General features: G+C 39.4%; 1 protein-coding gene across 4 annotated transcripts in view; it reads left to right on the forward strand.

Annotated features, from left to right (window-relative positions):
• Positions 1-12,395, forward strand: part of Atp11c (ATPase phospholipid transporting 11C) — a 179,564-nt gene that overhangs the window by 103,246 nt on the left and 63,923 nt on the right. The window lies entirely within an intron of this gene.

The following is a 12,395-nucleotide window of genomic DNA, read 5'->3' on the forward strand; positions in this document are numbered from 1 at the left end:
TGTAGGGTTATCTTTATTCAAACCACCACCTTCTCCTCCCTGGCCCCTATAGACTTGTAGCCATATCACAGTGCAAAATGCATTTAGTCCAACTTCAAAAGTCCCCATAGTATATCTGTCTTAGCAATGTTTAAAATCCAAAGTTCAAAGTCTTTTCTGAGGTGCATTCAATCTCTTAACTGTAATCTCCCATAAAATAATAATGAAAAGCAAATCATACACTTCCAACATGTCATGGCACAGGATATACATTACCATTCCAAAAGGGGGGAAAGGAAGCATGGTAGGGAAATGTTGGCCCAAAGTGGGACCAAAAACCTCCAAACTCTACATCTCCATGTCTGATGTCAAAGCCCTCTTCAGATCTCCAAATCCTTTACTTCTCTGGGATAATTCCACTCCCTGTTAGCAGAATACTTTGGCAGGTGTAGATGGACTTTCTTTTGGACTGCCGGCTCCCAAATAATGACACAGGGACTTTTTTTATTAATTATGAAAGCTTGGCCCTAGCTTAGGCTTGTTTCCAACTAGCTCTAACTTAATAGGTTTATATTAATCTATGCACTGACACTTGGCTTGTTACTTGTCCTCAGTATAGTATGTCCCACTTTTTCCGTGTCTGGTTGGTGAATTCCTGTCTCTCCGACTCTTCTCCCAAGTTCTTCTCTCTCCCCATGTTAGTCTACTCTATCCTCTCCTGCCTACCTATTGGCCATTCGGCCCTTTATTAAACCAATCAGAAGGTGCCTTGGCAGAAACAGATCTTAATGTGTAGAAAAAGATTATCCTACAACATTTTCCCCTTTTTGTCTAAATAAAAAGGAAAGAATCTAACTCTAACATAGTAAAACTGTATATAATAAGAAGAATTACCAGGTAAGAATTGCATTCACAATGTCCAATCCATCTGTATTTGGCAAATTCAGAGAAAGTACTGTATTATCTATATTATCTTGGTGATTCAAAAGTTTTATACCTAAAACACTTTCTATCATAACTTGTATTATTAGACTAAAAATATCCTTTTAGACCATAAAACATTTTCTTACATAAACAACTTAAGCTTTTATGTCTCTCAACCTTTGTAAGCTTACATCTCTTTAGTGAGTTTTCTTTTTTGGGAGAGCAGGCCCTGCACCTTCCATGGGCAGCACTGTAGAGCAACCCCAATGGCTGAGGTCTGGGTGAGCCAGCCCTGAAGTTGTGAATATTGGAGAGTTGTCCCTATTACCCATCTCTCATGTGGTGGCATGGGTCGGGGAGAGATACCTCCTGCCTGGCCCATCAATGCCTAAGGCAGGTAGCAGAGCTAGCCCTGAGGCCATAAGAGCGGGGGAGCTGGTCCTGACCCTCATCAGCTGCAGCACTCAGGAGAGTGGCTGCTATGCCATGCCTGGGCAACACAATAGAGCTGCCCCTGAAGATGTAGGTGTGGGAAATCTAATCCTGAGGACATAAAATCAGGCAAAAGGACCTCTCCCCTTGTTCATTGCTGTAAGGGGTGACCTTACCAGGACAATGCAGGATTGCTCACTGTGGTGGTAAGGACAAGGGAGAGCTGGTGGGCTGACCAACCCTGCAACTACCCAGGCCTAGAACCAGGATCATGAGTTGGCTCACTCTCATATACACCCCATCCATGATCTGGTGGAACACATAAAGGGACTGGTCTTGTAGACCCAAAGATGCAGTATTTGTACAATACAATTCAACAACAAGATAACCAAGAGGAGTTCCAATAAGGCCCCAGCAGAGGTAGTATAGCAGACATCAGAGGCCTCAAACCAGCCCAAAGACTCTTTGCAATGAACACTTGCAAGTAAAGATACATGGATAAAATGGTTTACTGTGTCACACTATAGCTTCCATGGCAAGATTGATTTTTTTGTTCTCTTTTTTACTTTTTCTCTTAAATTTCATCTTATTTTATTGGGGGAAGCAAGGGCACAGGGTGGATACAAAGGGATGGGGAAATGAATGAGATGGAGGTGCATGGCATGAAAGACACAAAGATTATATAAAAAGAAGGAAAAGAAAAAAATGGTAAAACTAACTATCTGGTCTTCAATCCCACCTGAGAAAGATAAAATATTACCTGAGTAAATAGGAACTACAAGAGCAAGCAACTTTCAAAACTACAGAAATGACAAAGACATCTGGCTGCCTGTAGAGTCACTCAAGGTTCCTCTGCAACATTGGAACATCCATCCTCAGCCTACAGGCCTAGAATATCTGACAGACTTTTCTGTGTAGCAGGAATTTTGAAGGACTGTTTTACCTTGTCTTGGCAAAGTTTAGCAGTCAGCTTCTTTTGTGTCCTACTTGTCCAATTGGACAGAATACTGTCAGCTGTCAAGGCAAAGGAAGTTTCTTTCCAAAGGGCTTGCTCTTCCAATCAGAGTTTGGAAGAAAACCCCATATGGATATCTTTGATGCCCATCATCTTCTCTGCAGTTGGTTGGTGCTGCCAGGAGCAGACGTATCGCACTGTCATAAAAAGCCTTATGTTATGAAAACATTTTAAGTATCTTATTCTGTAGATGTCAGAGGTTTTTGAAGACCACCTATCTAAAGTATATTAACCTTGAAAACATACTTAACATGACTACAAATTTGATTTTTACAGATGACTAAATACTAACCTGAATTTCTTAATTACCCTAAACAATTTGCAATAATAGCTTTCAAGGACTAGAACTTCACATTACATTTTAAAAAGACTTTCATAGGTAAAATTGCTTAAGCAAGAATAGGAACATGTATACAGTATGTTCTAACAAAAATAACCTTAAAGTTTGTACTGTTCAGATCCCCTGAGTGAGAATGTCAGTTTGGCGGTCTGGGAAATCTATGGTGCCTCTGGTAGTGGATCAGTATTTACCCTAGTATACGAATGGATTTTGAGAGCCCTCTCCACATGGAGGGATACTCTCTCAGCCCAGACACATGGGGGAGGGTCTAGGCCCTGCTCCAAATGATGTGACAAACTTTGAAGATCTCCCATGGAAGGCCTCACCCTCCCTGGGGAACAGAGATGGGTTGGAATGGGGGATGGGGGGGCAGGAGAGGAGGGGAGGGAGAGGGAACTGGGATTGACATGTAAAATAAGCTTGTTTCTAATAAAAATAACCTTAAGTTTGTATCAATATACAAAAATCCATACCAATGTAAAATATTAGAGACTAGTAGTTGCTTTTTAGTAGATCCAATAATCTACCCTTTTATCCTATCGTTCCTCTATCTCCCCCCCCCCATTGTTTCATTAGATAGTATGGAAAGAAAAAGAAAGAAATCCTTTAATCCAACCTTTGTCAAGTTTCCTCCTTGACCATTACCAATAACAACTTGTAACCAGCCCTGCTAAACAATGACAAACATCCATAACCCACCTAACAACAAATAGCTACCCACCCAACCTCTTGGGAATATGGGTGTCATGTTCTTAAAATTACTTCTTTATGTCTAGGAATGATGGCATCTTATGGTGATCCTGAAAAAATGGGATAATGGTCAAGTCCAGGGAGAAGTAGCTGTATCATTTGTTGTCCAGTCTCTTATGTGATGGGGAAAGTGCAAGGTTTAACTGAAGTCCTGGCTGGAGTAGTCTGTGAGGTTGAACCATCTTAGCTAGCTGCTGTGAAGTTGTTCTGGATTCAGATTTTTGATGAAACTGCAACAGAGGCATTCTGAGAGGCTGGATCCCCTGACCTACTTGTCTTCATTGGTATCTGGTACTTTTTTTTTCTGAAAACACTCAAACTTTTAAAGGTAACATATATATCTGCATTAACACAAGTATGGAATATGCATTGTATACAGATGATGTAAAGATGATTCTCTGCTCTATGTTTGGGCAGGTAAAAGGCATCTGTCATCTAATTTTCCTTCCCAGGGTGATCCATGTGTCTATCTTAGGGTCCTCTTTGTTAGCTAGCTTCTCTAGAGCTATGGATTGTAGTCTGGTCATTCTTTGCTTTGCATCTACTATCTATTTATGAGTGAGTGCATACCTTGTTTGTCTTTCTTAGTCTGGATTACCTCAGTCAGGATGGTTTTTTCTAGTTGCATCCATTTGCCTGAAAATTTCATGAGGTCATCCTTTTTGACAGCCGAGTAGTACCCCATTGTGTAAATGTACCACATATTCCTTATCCATTCTTTGGTTGAGTGTCATCTAGGTTGTTTCTGGGTTCTGGCTATTATGAATAATGCTGTTAAGAACATTGTTGAGCAAATGTCCTTGTGGTATAATTGAGTGTCCTTTGGTTAAATGCCCACGAGTGATGTTGCTGGGTCTTGAAGTAGATTGATTCCCAATTTTCTTAGAAACCACCATACTGATTTCCAAAGAGGCTGACCATGTTTGCACTCCCACCAGCAGAAGAAGAGTGTTCCCTTGACTCCATATCCTCTCAAACATAAGCTGCCCTCAGTATTTTTGATCTTAGTCATTCTGACAGGTGTAAGATGCTATCTCAGAGTCATTTTGATATGCATTTCCCTGATAATTAAGGATGTTGAACACTTTCTTAAATGTCTTTTGGCCATTTGAGATTCTTCTGATGAGAATTCTTTGTTTAACTCTGTGCCCTATTTTTCTTTTTTTTTTCTTTTTTTTAAAATTTATTTATTAGTTCTAGTTAGGGAACAAGCTTGTTTCAAGTCCCTTCTCCCTCTCCCTCCCCTCACCCCCATCCCTCCTCCCCCACCCCCAGCCTACCCCCCACTCCATCCACCCACCACTCCCCAGGCAGGGTAGGGCCCTCAACGGGGGCTCTGCAAAGTCCACCAAATCTTCCTGTGCTGGTCCTGGGCCCTTCCCCATGTGTCCAGGGCCAGAGTGTAACCCTTCACGTGGGATGGGCTCTCAAAGTCTCTTCTTGCACCAGGGAAAAATACTAATCCATCATCAGAGGCTCCCTGGAGTGCAGAGGCCTCCTTATTGACATCCATGTTCAGGGGTCTGGATCAGTCTTGTACTGTGTGCCCTCTTTTTCAATTGGATTAGTTTGTATTTTCATATCTAGTATCTCCAGTTCTTTATAAGTTTTGGAGATCAGCCTTCGGTAAGATGTGGGGTTCGTGAAGATCTTTTCCCATTCTGTAGGCAGTCATTCTGTGTTATTGACAGTATCCTTTGTTTACAGAAGTTTTTCAATTTCAGAAGGTCACATTTATTGATTGTTCCTTTCAGTGTCTGTGCTACTGGTGTTATATTTAGGATTAGAGTTACAAATGGTTGTAAACTGACACAAGAGTGCTGGGAATTGAACCTGGGTTCCCTAAAAGACCAGTCAGTTTTCTTTGTTAACCATGGTTGTCCTATATTGACATTTTCTAGAGTACATCTGTTACCACATTGAATATAGACCTAGCAAGCTATGTCTGAGGAGCTTGCTACCTAGCAAGGTACCACTTTGCTATATTTTCAGCCTCTATTTCCACACTTGACACAACCTTTGCCTAAACCAAAGTACCATTTCACAATTGTAATTGAAAGGGCAAAAGCACTTTACATATACTGTTCTATTTATAAATGACTTCAGGATACTGGTAGCTCAGACCTGGGAGTCTACATTCCTAATAGATTCTGGAAATGCTGAAACAGTACAAGGAATAAGTGGAACAGTTACATTTTTCTTAGATATTTCTAGAAAATTATTTCATTATTCGCGCTGCCACAGTATCAGCTTTTTTAAGCCTCACATTTGCACATAGGGGCCAGGTTGAGTAGAGTTACTTTAATACTAATGAAAGATATCAGTCTACCAGCTTTTCACATGAGAAAACACTTGCATGCACAAGCTACCAGCTCATTCTTGATGCCAAGTAAATGTGTGTCATGTTTTTTGCCTAGTTATAGGGATTTTTCTATCTAGAAGCAGAAGGCAGGACATTACCTAGCCTAAGGCTAGCCTCAACTACTAATGTGAATATAACAGGTATCATTGCATAGTTGAAACTTAATGGATCTTAGAGGCAGACAGAATTCCCAGGTCAGGTTCCAGTCTCATTCTTTCAAATCTCCTCTTCATCTGTATCTGTGTTACCTATAACAATAGTCTTAACTGGCTCCTATCATCTAGATCGTATTAAGATTGCAAGAAGTAAAGTAGAGCTTTGGGTAATGATCTGGTAAATTTGATCAGTGGAAAGAAACTACTGCTTTTGTTTCAATTACCATTCAGTTCCCCAGCCAAACTCAGCATTTCTGGTTATGGTTATCATTTCTTCAAATCACAAAGTTAATGGTAGATCACTCCTTCAATTAGTATGATGCCTAAACAATTTGGAATCATTATTAGCTTGTATGTTTAGAATGAGAATGCAAAGAAGTCTTGAAATAGTTTCTTAGGCCATTTGACATTCAATGGACTGTTACACAAAAAATTAAGTGTAACTAATTTCTTTTATGAGCCATAATTCAAACTGTAGAGCTTTTTATGTCACTAAAGGTAAGATCAGTTCATTGCCATTGAGGCCATTGTAAATAATTGCTTTAGTGACCCATTGGTATTAAAAAGTATAGAAAGGTATGTATTGGGACAGTGCTTAGTATAAGAAACAAAACAAGGATTGCTTAATTTAATTAGAAGGTTATAAGATATTTTTGATAAAGAACAAATCTCATAAAACTGAATGGTTTTAATGGCTCTTGAAAAGGTTGTGGGACTAGCCTCCACCTTTATATCCCTCAGTCTTGTGGATATATATAATTATGTGACATCATTCTTTTTTGGCTTTTCAATAAAAGGTTTCTCTGTGTGTAGCCCTGGCTGTCCTGAAACCCAGTATGTAGACCAAGTTGACCCCTAATTCACAGAGACCTGGCTGCCTCTGCCTTCCAAATACTGGGTTAAAGGCATGTGCTACCACAACCTGGCAACATTATCATTCTTAAATATCAATTCTGATTCCACTAATTCACTACACCTGTTGTTTTGAGGTCCTAACATGTACCTGGGATGTGTTATATGTACTAAAATTACTATTTTGAAGTTTAAAAGTAAGTCAAATTATCTACTACCCGCTTGGGCAGACATATTAGACCTAACTATAATTAATCAGAAATATTAGATGGTAGGGGGCAGTAGAAAGAATCTTAAGACTAATTTGGGTCAAGTGAATCACAGTATTAACCAATATATATGTAGTAGACAGGACATATTTGTTGTTAAGCTTTATGTTTAGTCATTATAGTCTTATACATCAAGTATTTTACTTTAAAGACAAAGGAAGAGATTTTCCTCAAGATTTATGAGTGGTCAAGCCAGTCCTCTGAAGTGTCCCTTTAGGTTAAACCATTTGTTATTTGTTTTGTTTCATCAATTTTCACTTACAAAATAGGTGACTTCATGTGTTCAGTCTAGTTCAAGAGTACTTTTTAACCTCTGTGTAGCAACCAATTTCACTGAAAGAGCAGAAAAAATTTTCTCCTTCACTATTCATGGAGCAATTCAACACAACACCATTATGATATGTGGAAGTATGACAAGCAAAATTCTCTAGTGAGCTCCAATTCTGAGACGGTCCATCTGAAGATACGAATTGAAGGCTAAGTCCCACAATACTGTCATTACTCAAATGCCAGTCAAAAGTGCAGATTCTTCTTTATGATTCTGACCAGATGGTTATAAATTTACATAGACTCCTGATTGAATTTCATTAATTTGACAGCATGACCCAAAACCCTCAGAGAAACATAATATTGCTGATCATTTTATTTAAGTGGTTATGAAAAGGAATACAGAAGAATAGCCAAATGACAACTAGCAAGATACATGGGAAGGAGTGCAGACTTCTCATGCCATTTCCAGTGTGCCAGCCTTCAGGAAATCTCCACATGATCAGCTATCTGAAAGGTGGTCTTGTCTTATTTTGAGGGTTAAATAGAAATAACAAAATATAATATAACTGATTAAATCCTTGGACTTTGGTGATAATTTAACCTTCAGCTCTTTTATCCTCCCCCTCAGGGGTAATGAGGTGGAGGTGAAAGTTCCTCCCATCAAATTAATGCCTTAATTTCTCCAGTGACTTGCCCCTATTCAGAAGGATATCTAGGTATGTAAGGCACAAGTCATCTCATTAGCACATAAAAGATATGTATCTCTTTCTGGCAAGTACCAGAGGGTTTTTAAGTTGTATTCAGGAGACAAGAGATTATTAATATTAGCCATTTCATAATGTAACAGTCTTTTCCCATTTTCGGATACGCATCCCTTTACATCGAGGACATAAAGCCTCAAATGGTAATGAGACATTACTAGAATCCTATTTAATCATTAATAATTACCCTAGTTCATGATCTAGAATGTCTCCAAGGGTGAGAATATTGAGAAATATAGGCTTCATCCAAAACTTTTCTAATTCTAAAATTAGGAGACACTGTCATCTCTTTCTCTGAGCCCCTTTAAAGGTATTAAATAGTATTAGATTGCCCTCATTGTGTAATCCCATTTATTCATTTGTGACCCACAACTATGATGCCTGCTTTTGTTTATATCCAGACTTTCCCACTTTGGGAAGGGTGATTAGGTTTGTCTAGCATGCTTATCTAGACTATAGGCGGCTAGTCAAGAGGAGCCCTTCCCTCAGTCTACTACCATTTAGATAGGGTAAAGTTACCTGCAGATGTATTCAGCTATCTATAATGTTACTTCCAACTGTGGTAAAGGCACAACCCACTGTGTTAAGCCCCATAGGTGTTTTAAAGGGTTTTAAAACATAGGATCTGTGAATGTACTTCAGTATGGAGTGTTTGCTTAGTATTTATAGAATCTTGAGTTCTATTCCCTACAGAAAAAAATACAAAACTTGAAATTTCTTGCTTCAGAATCATTATGCTTCCAGCACTTATGGGGTTTCTTGTTTGTTTGAATATATGATTGATTGTTTTTTTTCAATACTGGAAGTTGAACCAAGTACTTCACACTTACTAGTAAAGTCTCTTACCAGTAAGCTGTATCTGTAGTATTTTCCTTTTTTGAAACAGATCTTACCAAAATACCATGCTGGCCTTGAATTCACTCAGCAGCTCAGACAGGCCTTGACTTTGGCAATACCCCCTCCACCTTAGCCCCCTTGGCAGCAGAGATGATAGGCCTGTACAACCAAGCTCAGCACTTAATAATTTCACCCTACTCCTATAACAATTGTATTAGATTAAAAACGAAAGAAAAAATTGAGATGGTCTGTGAAAGGAGACCTGTATTAGCAGGTATTGCATAGTCCTCTGTCTTCATTCGCCTCTCTTGATACATCCATCAGAAAAACAAAAGAATGACTCCTTTTGTCACACCATGCTGAGTATGAGCACAAACTCATTGACCTGTCATCTCAAAATAACAGTCTTACCAGTCTGGAGAAGCCATATGTGTTAGAAGCAATTTCAGAAAATAGAGAAGCAGACCAAATGTATATTTTACAATATACAACTCAGGTAGGCTTTTCTAGCCATAAAATGATGACTTGACTTTGCTGTTATAGATGAGTCTTTTCATCCTTCTTAGAGCTATCCTTAAAGATTTATTTATTATGTACACAGTGTTCTGCCTGCATGTATGTCTGCAGGCCAGAAGAGGGCACCAGAATTCATTACAGATGGTTGTCAGCCACTACATGGTTGCTGGGAATCGAACTCAGACCTTTGGAAGAGCAGGCAGTACTCTTAACCACTGAGCCATCTCTCTAGCCTCTCAGAGCTATCTTTAAAGAATCTGTTCGTGAGACAGAGCCAAGAAGCAATCTCTCCTTCCTTTTATCCTTGGCCTTTAAATATGAAACTACACAGCTGTCCACTTTTCCTGAGTGGACATGGCATATGAGAATGGCTTTATAAGTATTCTGATTCCAGAGCCAACAGAATCAACATTGCCTAGGGATTGAAAATTTTAAAAAATATGCATGTTTTAGTTTATAGCTTGTTGGCCTATACCTTTGATATTTGGTGTTTGTAGACCTTTACTGTCCATATTATTCCCCAGAGGCAAAAGAATTACACATTTTTCAGTTACCACCTTTAGTACTAATGCTTTAAGATTCTGAAAGGGGCCTAGAAAAGTAGCTCAATCAGTGCAGTGTTTTCTTTAAAAGCAAAGGATACAAGGTTTCTACTAGGGAACCATTTAGAAAAGGCCCAGCAAAGTGACATGCACATTAGCCCAAACACTAGGGAGGTAGAGATAGGAGGATCCTGAGGCTCACTTTCTTGGGGAGTGCCAGGTCAGTAAGAGACCCTAGCTGAAAAGAGAGATGGACAGTTCCTGGGGAACAACACCCAAAGTGCTCCTTTGGCCTCCATATACATGCACACATAAAAGTGATTCTAAATGGGCTAATGCTAATCCAAATGCATGATGTGAAACAACCCAGGATTTGTGAGAAAATGAAAGTGAATATTTTGATCAAGAATTTCAGTTTATTTAGAAAAATCTAAATGATGCACAAGTAATACATCTAGGATCAATGTAAAAAAGAGAATTCAGACTTGGCTGGCTAATATAATAGGGAAAAAAGAAGATTAGAATGCTTTATTTGTGTCAGTGCTGCTACCATGAAAAGCTTTGAAAAAGAATTAGAAAGTAAATACTGCTAGAGTTCATCTCTTTTCCCGTACATTATAAAAACCTTAATTTTGTGCTTATACTTGTTCTTGTCAGCCCATAATTTTAACTATTCAAGCATACATTTCCAAAAAGGAGGATAAAATTGTGGGCTTCTAAAAGCCAGATGTTATAAATAGAATAGATAAAAACTGAGATAAAATGTAAGTGCTCAAAATGATTTATTATAATGGAAATTTTATTTCATTAGCATATTTCCATTATTTGTAAAAATATACATACATATTCTATTTTAACCTATTAATTGCTTTTTAAAATTTAGAAACATTTTTAGGAATATCTGAGAAAATAGGCATGGACAATTTTGTAATTTTTTAATCACCCTTTATCTGTCGTATCTCCTAACTAGATAACTGTCAACATTCCTCTTCTGTATGTTCTATAATTGTAATGCTTTTTACTTCAATGCAGTATTTTTGTTAAACATTCTTTTTATTTATTGTGTCTTCCACAACATGAATCTCAATCCCTTTCATTTCCCATGCCTTCATGTCCACCCTCTGCCCTTGCATCCTCCCCCCAAAATAAAATATATTAAAGAAAAAAAAGAGGACAAATCTCTTCTTGCAAGCTGCAGTGTGACACAGTAAGTCACACAGTAAACCCTTTTATTTATATATCTTCACTTGCAAGTGTTCATTGCAAAGAGTTACTGGTCTGGTTCTGGGCCTCTGGTTTCTGCTACACTGTCAATGCTGGACCCTCACTAGAACTCCTCTTGGATATCCTGTTGTTGCCCTGTATCGTGGAGATCCTGCAGCTTTGGGTCTGCAGGACCTGCCCCTTCATGTGCTCTAGCAGATCGGCAGACATTGGGCTAACTCATAACTCTGGTTCTGGACCTAGATAGTTGCAAGGTTGGTAAGCCTGACAGCTTTCTCCTGTCTTCACCACCAGGGTGAATATCAGTGAGCAAGGGGTGGGGCCAGTTCTCCTGCTTTTATGCCTTCAGGGTTGGCTCTCTTGCACTTACATCTTCAGGGCTAGCTCTATGGTGCACCTAGGTCGAGTTCAGGGGCCAGGTTCCCAAGTGGTGAAGTTGGTAAGGGCGAGGGGTGGGGGGGGGAGTCAGCTCCCTTGCCACCACAGGTGGTAGGGGCAAGGGGGGAGGGCATCTTTCCCTCACCACCACACTCACCACCACACTACAGACAAGGGGGGTGTGGCCAGCTATCCCATTCTTGCCCCCTCAGGGCCAGCTCATCCACGCCCCTGTCAACATGGTCAGCTCTGCTATGCTGCCCAGGCAAGGAGCAGGGCTCACTTTCCTGAGTTCTGCAGCTAGTAAGGGGGAGGGTCAGCTCCCTCATCTGTTGAAAGTAGTGATAGGTAAAGGGGGTATCTCTTCCCACCCACACTGCTGTCAGTGAGGTATTTTGATTGATAATTGTCCTGAGAAGATAGTTCCCCAGGACAAGGTGCTTGTCATCAAGCCTGATGACCTAAGGTGGATCTCTGGATCCTACATGATGGAAGGAGACAACTGTCTTCTACAAGTTGTCCTCCAACGTGTATCTGTATATTGGCATGTATGTTCTGTTATGGCGTGCACACATACTTCCGATGAATTTAAAGAATATAATAAAATTTTAGTTATGCTTTTCAAGGAGGAAAATACTGTATCAGTTTTTCTTTTATCATATGGCAGGTAAATTTCTATTATTTTTTCCATTGGATTATGTACATGCCAGTGGGGGGATGTTTACTTTGTTGTTTTCTTTCTTGGAAATTGAATTTTTACTTTACCTTATAAAAACATTAAAGGTGCTT

The sequence above is a fragment of the Cricetulus griseus genome, chromosome X (assembly GCF_003668045.3).
Source record: "Cricetulus griseus strain 17A/GY chromosome X, alternate assembly CriGri-PICRH-1.0, whole genome shotgun sequence".
Lineage (NCBI taxonomy): Eukaryota > Metazoa > Chordata > Mammalia > Rodentia > Cricetidae > Cricetulus > Cricetulus griseus.